The sequence below is a fragment of the Nyctereutes procyonoides genome, unplaced genomic scaffold, assembly GCF_905146905.1.
Source record: "Nyctereutes procyonoides isolate TBG_1078 unplaced genomic scaffold, NYPRO_anot_genome, whole genome shotgun sequence".
Lineage (NCBI taxonomy): Eukaryota > Metazoa > Chordata > Mammalia > Carnivora > Canidae > Nyctereutes > Nyctereutes procyonoides.
The window spans coordinates 13,409,253-13,420,186 of NW_026575043.1; positions in this window are offsets into that span (position 1 = coordinate 13,409,253).

The following is a 10,934-nucleotide window of genomic DNA, read 5'->3' on the forward strand; positions in this document are numbered from 1 at the left end:
ATATGGCCTGTAAATGCTTTAATATGTATATCTAACAGTAAGGACCTTAAAAATAAGAAAAGCCCTCACGGGATCCCTGGATGGTGCAGCGGTTTGGCGCCTGCCTTTGGCCCGGGGTGTGATCCTGGAGACCCGGGATCGAATCCCACGTCAGGCTCCTGGTGCATGGAGCCTGCTTCTCCCTCTGCCTGTGTCTCTGCCTCTCTCTCTCTCTCTGTGACTATCATAAATAATAAATAAAAATTTAAAAAAATAAAAAAAAAACCCTCACAATTACACACAAAAAATTAACAATATTTAGATTAGATAACATCACCTAACACACAGTTCACAATCAGTTTGCTTCAATTGTCCCAAAATGTCTTTTTAATCACATGGTGTGTTTGAATAAGGGTTTAACAAGATCTATATATTATGCATGGTTGATGATGTCTCTTGAGTCTCCCTCCCTGTCTTTTGCATTAAAAATATTGTTTATTATGAAAAATCTCTACACAAATGTGGAGAGAATAGTATAGCAAAGCCCTGAATGCCCATCACCCAGCTCTAACAATTATTGATATATACATGATCTTGTTTCATCTATATTCCCTTCCTACATATTTTTTTTAAAGATTTTTATTTATTTATTCATGAGAGACACAGAGAGAGAGGCAGAGACATAGGCAGAAAGAGAAGCAGGCTCCACGCAAGGAGCCCAATGCGGGACTCGATCCCAGGACTCCAGGATCACACCCTGGGTTGAAGGGAGGTGCTCGACCGCTGAGCCACCCAGGCGTCCCCTTACATATTATTTTAAAACAAGTCCCAGACTCTGCATGACTTCAAAAGTAAATACTTCTGTGTACATCTCCAAGCAATAAGTAATTTTAAAAACAACCACAGCATCCTTGTCACATTTACAAAAAATAATCCCTTAACATCATCTAGTATCTAATAGGTGTTGGTTAAAGTTTCTCTGTCCCATAAATGTGTTTTACAGCTGGTTTGTTGCAATCAGGAGTCAAGGAAGGAAGTTCTATGCTTGGCATCTGGTTGACATGTGTTATAGAATGAATTGTGTGCCCCCTACCTGAGTTCAGATGTTGAAGCCCTAAGCACCAGGGTGACTATATTTGGAAATAGGGGTATTAGGGTTAAATGAGGTCATGAGGGTGGGGTCCCAATCCAGTTGGTGGATTATAACATTTAGAAGCAGGGCATCTGTGTGCATGCACCGAGGAAAGGCAGCCACCTACAAACCAGGCGGAGAGTTCTCACCAGAATCCAACCATGCTGGCACCTTGACCTTGGCCTTCCAGCCTCCAGAACTTTGAGAAAAATAGGTTCCCATTGTTTATGTCACTCAGTCTAAGGCATTTTAGTATGGCAACCTGAGATGATTGACACAATATACATCATAAGTTCCTCACATCCCCCCACTCTCACCTCCTTCTTATGCCATTCATTTGTCAAAGAAACTGGGTCATCTATCCTATGGTGATCCTCACATTCCAGATTTGACTGATTGTTTTCTCCTGATGTCACTTAACATATTCCTCTTTTTTTTTTTTTTAAAGATTTTATTTATTGGGACACCTATGTGGCTCAGTGGGTTAAGCATCTGCCTTCAGCTCAGGTTATGATCTACCTACCTTTTATTCATTCATTCATTCATTCATACATTCATTCATTCATTTATGTGTCAGAGTGAGAGAGAGTGCAAGCGAGCACACACATGTGGGGGTGGGCAGAGGGAGAGGGAGAAGCAGACCCCCCGCTAAGCAGCAAGCCTGACTTGGGGCTCCATCCCAGGCCCTGGGGATCATGACTTAAGCGGAAGTCAGCTGCTTTACCAACTGAGCCACCTAGGCGTCCCAACACATTCCTCTTACCCTCATATTTTTTGTAAACAGATAGTTAAATCCAGAGTCTTGATTAGATTCACGTTCATTTGGCAACAATTCTCTGGTGGTAATCCAGTGTGCATTCCTACTGCATCACATCAGGAAAAACATGATGTCTGGTGTTTTCCATCTTTCATGATTTTAAGTTGACTGATGCTTCTAGATATTGTCAGCCTGATATATCCGTAATACAAATCCCCAGAATCTTTTACCTAATGGTTTTCATGCCCACTGATGTCCATGGCCTAGATCCATGAACTCACTAGGGATTTGAAAATGATGATTGTCTAATTATGTCACTCCTCCTGCTTTTATCAGCTGTGATCTTTCTACAAAGAAGGTATTTCTCAAAACGACAAGTCAGTTACCCTGAAATACAGGTTATTCAGAAAAGGCAGGAAAAGATCCATTCCTTTTATTTAACAGCCTGTCTGGAGTTGGTCTCCTAGCAACCTCTAAAGGAAATCGCTAATTTGTTTTAAAATTGTCAGGATACGAGCTATGGGATTTTTATATATTTGATGTGTTTCAGTCTGAGTATTTTTTGGTGTTCAAATGGACCCAACTATGGCCAGAGAGAAAGCCCCTTCTCGTTAATTTCTGTATCTTTTTACCATGACCCCAGGAGCCTTTGGTGGTGGCTTTGATTTCAGGCAATACAACATGTTGTAGTCTTATCTTGAACAATTCCTGCCCCAGATCTTGAATTGCTTCTTTTGCCAAGGAGCCCTGGTTTCTTTCAGTAAAAAATGGCATTTAGAAACTATACCTGGTGCTAGGGTTGTTCATTGCCACTGAACTGTCCGTCATTCCTTCTTGGTCTGATGAATAATAGTAAAGAACTGAAAATGTCTTACATAATGAATGGAACCATAAATACCTCTTAAATTACCCAGGCTTTTAAAGAGATTTTTTTTAATTGAGAGAAAAAATAATAATGGATAAAACTGAGTATTAGCAGAAAATACGTGTCAGCAGGAAATCAAACCATCAACTTGGATAGATAATGTTTTATAAAAATAATGACATAAAAATTTAATTAAATGTTGTATATTTTCCTGAGTGTAGCATTTACTTTTATGTTATTCTTTCTAATCCTGGTGGTTTATTTAACTTATAACAAAATATTATTTTTAGTTTGTACTATATATTGTATTATGTAATAAATATATAAAATTATATAATTGCTTAACTGTTACAGTTATTTAATATTATTATTAATTCATAAAAAGCCATTAAAGAGAGCTAAATGAATGAATGACAGCCACAAATCAGGTTAGATTCTTTGTTAAGCTCTATGCTCTGATTTGAGGCTCAGAAAATATGCTTATCTCTAGCAGAGAATGGAGCATCACACAGTCACAGATGGATTATTTGACCAGTAGGCTTTGTTCCAATTCTTGCTCTCCCATTAGCCTTCTGATCAGTATTTGCTTTACCTCTGTGGACTACTTTACAGGGAAGGAAGTGCATTGACCAACAGACATGAATATTTCAATTTGTAAGGCAATGCATTTGTTGCATCAAAATTCTACAGGGTATTCTGATTTATCCATCTGTTATCCATGACTTTGGTCAATGTGAATCAATCCCCTGAAACTGTCTGACCTGATGAATTGGAAAAACTGAATTGCTGGACATTCTTAGGTCAAACTCTGGACTGACACGCCTACTAAGATGCCATCACTAAGATGCCATCACTAAGATGGAGGTCTTTCTTTTTTTTTTTTTTTTAAACTTTTTTTTTTAAATTTTTTTATTTATGATAGTCACACACAGAGAGAAAGAGAGGCAGAGACACAGGCAGAGGGAGAAGCAGGCTCCATGCACCGGGAGCCCGACGTGGGATTCGATCCCGGGTCTCCAGGATCGCGCCCTGGGCCAAAGGCAGGCGCTAAACCGATGCGCCACCCAGGGATCCCCAAGATGGAGGTCTTGACTGCAATGCCAGTCTACCTCTCTTTTTGAGGTAGTGCATTATTTTTGGACTTTTGGGAGGGGAACCCTTCACCATTGAAAACACTGATGGAGCATTAGCTTTATTTTCCTTGTTTCTAATCATTTTACCCTTTTTTTTTTTAATTGGGCTCAACTGTCTGTTTTATGGTTCTATACCCTCCCTGTGGTTCCATCTCAGAATCTTTGCTGTCTCTTCAGCCTGGAAGCAACCACCTAACCTCAGCACACGCACACATAGGAACATAATTCTGATTCCCTCTTCAGATCTTAGCTCAGTTACCAGCTTTTCCAGGAAACCTTCCCTAGCCCTCACGTGAGGAGATGTCTTTTCATTAGATGCTCTCATGGCACACTGCCCCTTTCCTTCTCAGTTCCTGTCACAGCTTATAACCATACATCTACTCCTGCGATAAGTAGGTCAGGGTTGAGAGACAGGGGCCACTACTTTTGCACTTTCTTTCGCACCCTCTCAGCCTATTGCAGGACCTGGCATGGCAGAAGGTGCCAATCACTGAAATCAGCAATGAAATGCTCAGCTGACATCTTCCCATGAAAGGACAGTGTATACAGCTCGCTGGACATCAACTCACCTGGGCCCACGCGATGCATAAACTGTCTGCTCCAGATTCCTCCTTCTGCCTCCAGCTCAGCAGTCCTCAAACCCTGGCTAAGCCAGAAGATTGTTAACATCCTCAGATTCACCATCTGGCGTGTCCACAGGATGTAGCCTTTCCTCCAGGTTAGTCCTGTGCACAAAGCTGGCATCTTGTGTGTTCTGGGGGTGCCTGCCCTCATGCAGTCTTCTGTTCCCACCACATTGGCCTCTAGCTTCTGACCAACTTTTGCCCTACAACTCCAGTTTTCTTCTGTGACAGGTACTCTGCCCCAGGTGCCAGCCCACCTGATGCTCTCTCGGCTGGGCGTGCACTGTTCTGCCCTCCTGGGGACCCACTCCACCATCATGTGACTGGGGATTTTTAGCTTGTCACTTCTTTGCTGTGTGATCTTGAAGCTGCCACATCAGCGCTCTGGGCCTTCGCTCCCTTAACTCAAATAGAGAGCTTAAAGCACGCTCTTCTGCTCCCCTGCCAGGGTGCCTGGGAGTCCAATGAGAGAACTCAGGGGGCACTGGGCACTCAAGTGAACAGAGAGAAGCTGACAAGTCCAGATTTGGAGAAAGCATCCCTGAAAAAGTGACATCAGAGGTGAGATCCGAAGGACAAGTGGGAGAGCTGCTTAGACAGGTACGAAAGGAACAATGATGACAACAGGTGACAACAGATGACAATCACTGTTTCCAGATTTGGCTTCTTTGTTTCTCGAGTGCAAAAAAGGCATAACGTACTCCTGGCTGCTTGCCGCTGACCGCAGGGATTATGTACACACATAGATCAGTAGTTCTCAACTACGGGTGGTCTTTCCCCCCAAGGGAGGAATATCTGGAGACCTCGTTGGTTGCTGTAACTGGGAGAGAGCGGTGTGCTGTTGGCATCTAGTGGGTAGCAGCCAAGGATGCGGCTCAACATCCTCTACTGCAGGGACAGCCACCAGGACAAATGTGAGTGGTGTTGAGGCTGAGAGGCCCTGACACAGCCAAAGCAGGTAGCTCAAAACCCAGTACTGAGCATTAAGTGCCAAAATGAGGACTACAGAGATTTCTCTACTCTGTAATACCGGACTGATTTTTCAAGATTATTTATTTATTTATTTTATTATTATTTTTTTTAATTTTTCAAGATTCTTCTGCTGCCTCCTCTCACCTGAAGCCAACCCCAAGTGCCCCTACTCAGTCTCAGTGCAGCCCATAGATGAAGAGTGTGGACCGCAGGGGCAGGCACAGCTCGGCTCATGCCCCAGCTGTGCAATGGGCTGGCGGGGTGACTTTGTTTTTTGTTTAAATTATATTTATTTATTCATGAGAGAGACACACAGAGAGAGAGGCAGAGACACAAGCAGAGGGAGAAGCAGGCTCCATGCAGGGATCCCAACATGGAACTCGATCCCGGGTCTCCAGGATCACGCCCTGGACCGAAGGCGGCACTAAACCGCTGAGCCACCCAGGCTGTCCGACTGGGTGACTTTGGGTGAGTGTTCTCACCTCTCTGGGTTTCTCCTTGCTCATACATAACACACAGATGGTAATACCCCTCCACACAGTATTAGGTGGTAACCATAGACTACATGGAGGTACGTGTAGATCACAGCATCCGGCACCTCCGTACACATCCTGGAATAGGTGACAATTCTTTCCTTTGCATTCCCACCATGGTTTGTAAGCTGCCCTGCTCACGTGGCTAATTTCACCCTATTCTAGGTATGTCCACTTTTACTATTACCAGGTATGGCTTGAGGTGCTGACCGTATTTCAGTTCACTGAGTTCTTATAACAACTATTAGGGACTGAATGGTTGTGTCCTCCCTGAATTCAAATTCATATGTTGAAGCTCTACCTCCCACTGTGATGGTATCAGAGGGGTAGGATGGGTGTTGGAAGGTAATTAGGTTTAGATTAGGTCATGAGTGAGGCTGGAGGCTGCCCTCCTCCCCGTGAAGGGACTGGTGGCTTTAGAGGAAGAGACAAGAGAGCTCCTGGCTTCTGTGATTCCACAGCAGATGTTTTGAGGCCCCCTCGGCTGTCCCACTTATAAATCATTGTTTGCTATTTAGCAGCTAGCTAAGAGGAATGCAAGATGAGTATGCACAGATTCATCCTTTTATTCTTTCCATAATCTTTTTATTTTAATTAATTTAAAAATTTTTTTTAATCTATTTATTTGAGAGAGAGAGAGAGGGCACACAAGCAGGAGGAGCAGACACAGAAGGAGAGGGAGAAGCAGGCTCCCCACCAAGCAGGGAGCCTGATGCAGGACTCGATCCCAGGACCCTGAGATCATGACCTGAGCCGAAGGCAGATGCCCAACCACCCAGGTGCCCCTATGTTTTGTTTTTTAATTTATTATTTATTTATTTATTTATTTTTTAAATTCATTTTTAAGTAGACTCCACGCACCATGTAGAGCCCAATGCAGGGCTCGAATTCACAGCCGTGAGATCAAGACCTGGACTGAAATCAAGAATCAGACACAACCGCCTGAGCCACCCGGGTGCCTCTCTTTCGAGAGTCTTTTTGAGCGCTTACTGTTTATCAGGCACTTTGCGAAGGACGGGGGCTCTACAACCTACTTACATACAACTCTTCAAGTTTTCCTCACATCGAGGCAGGGAGGCATGCAAATAAGTCCGTGATTATAGGAACGGGTGATACATTCAAAGATACAGCTGCACGGGGACTATGGGATAATGGAGGAGAGAGATGTAGGACAGAGTGGGAGGGGGCAGGTAGGAGACAAAACCTGACTTCGAATCCCTGCTGTGCCACTCACTGGCACTTTGGCCTCCAGCAGACCACCTCTTTAAGCTTTGGTTTCCTGGTCTGAGAAAAAAGGTCACATTGAGTTGCCACTTTTTTGCAAAGATTAAATGAAACGGTGTATTCAGAAGAGATTCCCTAAAATGAGAGAGAGCCCTGTGAGCTCAGGTAGCTGGGAAGGCTTCCTGGAGGAGGAAACGTGTGTGTGTGTGTGTGTGTGTGTGTGTGTGTGTGTGTGTGTATTTGGTTTGGGGAGAGGAGGGCACATTCCAAGCTGTGAAAACAGCACTCAGGCAGACATGTGGTTCATCAGGGTTTAACTGCAAAGAGTAAGCCCGGGTTGCGTGGACCTCTTGTGAATGGGCCTGTCTCGAGCTCCTAAGCAAGCAAGCCTCTATTGGATGGCACCAGGTGTACACTTCCCTCTGTCCTGCAACAGTGGCGAGCCAGGACAACTTCCTAAATAGCTGGATGGCCAGAAAGAAGGCAGCAAATCGTTGGCATTGAACCTGCACTGGTAGGACGGGTGGCTTGGGCCTCACCCCTCCACCCGGGTGCCTGGTCCTCAGGCTACACATTGCCCTCTGGTGTGCATGGCCTTCCAGAACTAGCCCCCTGCCAGACCCACCTGGATGTTTATCTTTATCCAGGTTCCCCCCAAGGGGTAGAGGGGAGCTGACTGCCCACAGTAGAATTTTTTGCCTGGATCTTACTTCAAGAGAGAGCCCTGGGCTTTGATGCAGACGGGCTGCACCCAGATCTGACTCAGACATCGACTAGCTGCGTGACCTCGGGGAAATAGTTCAATGTCTTGGAACTTTTTACCTGTGAGCTGGGGACAACGTTACCTATTTTGAAGGTTTGTTCTAAGGCCTGGAGAGAATATATGTATAGGACCTTACACAAAGCCTACTACTACGTAGTTGTCATGCCACAAAATGGTCATTGTCACTGCTAAGGTTTGGGGGAGCCTCTTTGCTCCTAAGTAAGGAGAGGGCTACTCAGCATCATCCTAAGCTGCTGGACTATTAAAAAAAAAATCAAAGTTAAGTTTAGCCCATCTTTTCTCCCAATAGCAACCTTATTTTTAAAAAAATACTGTAATATAACAAACATAGCGGAAAAGCACACAAATTGATAAATATACACCTTGTTAAACTTATACAAAATGAATACACCACTGTCACCAATACTGAGATCAGGGAGCAGAACCAGCACCCCAGAAGCCTGTCCAGGACCCTCTTCGGGTCAGTCCTCACCACCAGCACACTGGTCAGACTTCCATTACCATAAATTACTTTTGCCTGGTTTTGACCTTTCTGTGCATTGGAATTGCATAGTATGACATGCTCTTTTTGTCTAGCATCTTCCATGCCATTTTATGTCTGTGAGACGTGTCTGTATTAATCCTTCTAGCTGTACATGGTTCTTTATCATTTCTGTATAGTATTCCAGTGTATGGATATACTGCCATTTATTTCTTTCTTTTAGTTGTGGTTTCCTAAAAATGGTTTTTAACGTGAGATATATGGACAATTTTCTTGACTGGCTACTTAACCGTTCTATGCTTGTATGCAAAAAAGTTACCTTTTTGGGAAAGGAAGGAAACTGAGTGGGGAAAAATTAGAGAGGAAGACAAACCATGAGAGACTCCTAACTCTGGGAAACAAAGGGTTGCAGAAGGGGAGGGGTGCCACTGAGTGATGGACATAAAGGAGGGCATGTGATGGAATGAGCACTGGATGTTATAGCATATGTTGGCAAATTGAATTTAAATAAAATATTTTTTAAAAAATTACCTTTTTAACTCTAGAAGAGTATTAAGTCCTGCCAGAGAGTGACTTCCTAGCCTTTCTGGGAGAAGAAAAAAGTAGTTAACTTTTACACTGAGGAATCAGGTTGTAGGGAACACTCTATGAACTTTTTTTTTTTTTTTTAAGATTTTATTTATTTACTCGTGAGAGACACACAGAGAGGCAGAGATGTAGGCAGAGGGAGAAGTAGGCTCCCTAATGGGAGCCTGATGTGGGACTTGATCCCAGGACTCTGAGATCATGACCTGAGCTGAAGGCAGACGCTCAACCACTGAGCCACCCAGGCGTCCCACCTATGAACTTTTTCCCTCTATTCCCAACTACAGTTGCTTATTTCTACCTGTATTCCATATCAGGGAAATGGAAACTAAGATTCACATTAGAAATTAAAAAGAAAAGTATTCAATGCTGCCTTACTTTTTGGTGGGGCTATGGATCTATCGAAAATGTTTGCTAATTTGCTCAAGTTCACAGGAGTGACAATGCTTTCATAGTGGGGAATCCCAGCTTCTCTCTGTATTTTGTTTGTTTATTTTGTTGGAAACCCCAGGATGATACCAAGTCAGAGGCTGGCTGGCCCTGCTGTGGATTATTTGAGCTGAGTGGTTGGAATTACTTTTCAGATATTTTGGCAACAAGGAAATCCCCAAATGTATTTTTCCCCAAGCACTTTTACACTTCTTACCAAGAAAAATGTCTATAGTTTAGAAAGAAATTAAATCTCTAAATCTTTAATTACTTTAAACTTTACTCATTCAAATAGTGTTTGTAAAAAAGATATTTCGTTCCAAGAAACCTGTAAGGCATTAAAAATCCTACTCACTCAACTTTCCCTTGCCAGAAATAGAAAAAGGGTGTCTGCCAAAATAAATGAAGCTTCAAAATAGCTTTGTAAAACTCTTTGGTGTTATTTCTCCAAATCAGGCATTCATATAACCCATGACCCAACAATTCATTTCTAGGTATAAATCCAATGGAAAGCCACGCAGAGATAAGTAGTAAAAAACATATACCAGAATGTTCATACCAGCACAATTTCTAACAATCTCAAGTTATATGCAAACCCAAATATCTGTGAGCAGTAGGATGAATGAATAAGATATTGTATTGTCCATACAATGGAATGTTACATAGCAATCAAATGAACTGTATCAGCCACACACAGAAGGATGAAACTAGACCACTTTCTTATACCATACACAAAAATAAATTCAAAATGGATTAAATATCCAAATATAAGACCCGAAACCATAAAAATCCTAGAAGAGAGTACAGGAAGTAAGGCCTCAGTCTGACATTGGCTGTAATAACATTTTTCTAGATATGCCTCCTGAGGCAAGGGAAATAAAAGCAAAAATAATCTATTGGGACTACATCAAAATAAAAAACTGCACAGCAAAGGAGACAATCAACAAAACTAAAAGGCAACCTACTGAATGGGAGAAGATATTTGCAAATGGCATATACCATAAAGAGTTAATACCCCAAATATGTTAAGAATGTATACAAATCAATACCCCAAACCAAATAATCCAATTAAAAATGGGCAGAAGAAATAAACAGATACTCCTCAAAAAAGACAACCAGATGGCCAACAGACATATGAAAAGATGCTCCACATCACTTATTCTGAGGGAAATGCAAATCAAAACTGTAATGAGACATCACCTCACACCAGTCAGGATGGCTAAAATCAACTACACAAGAAACAACAGTTATTGGTGAGGATACGGAAAAAAAGGAAATTTCCACACTGTTGTTAGGAATACAAACTGGTGCAGCCACTCTGGAAAACAGTATGGAGGTTCTCAAAAAGTTACAAATAGAAATATCCTACAATCCCTGAATTGTGCTACTGGGTATTTACCTCCCAAATAGAAAAACTAATTCAAAAAGATACATGCA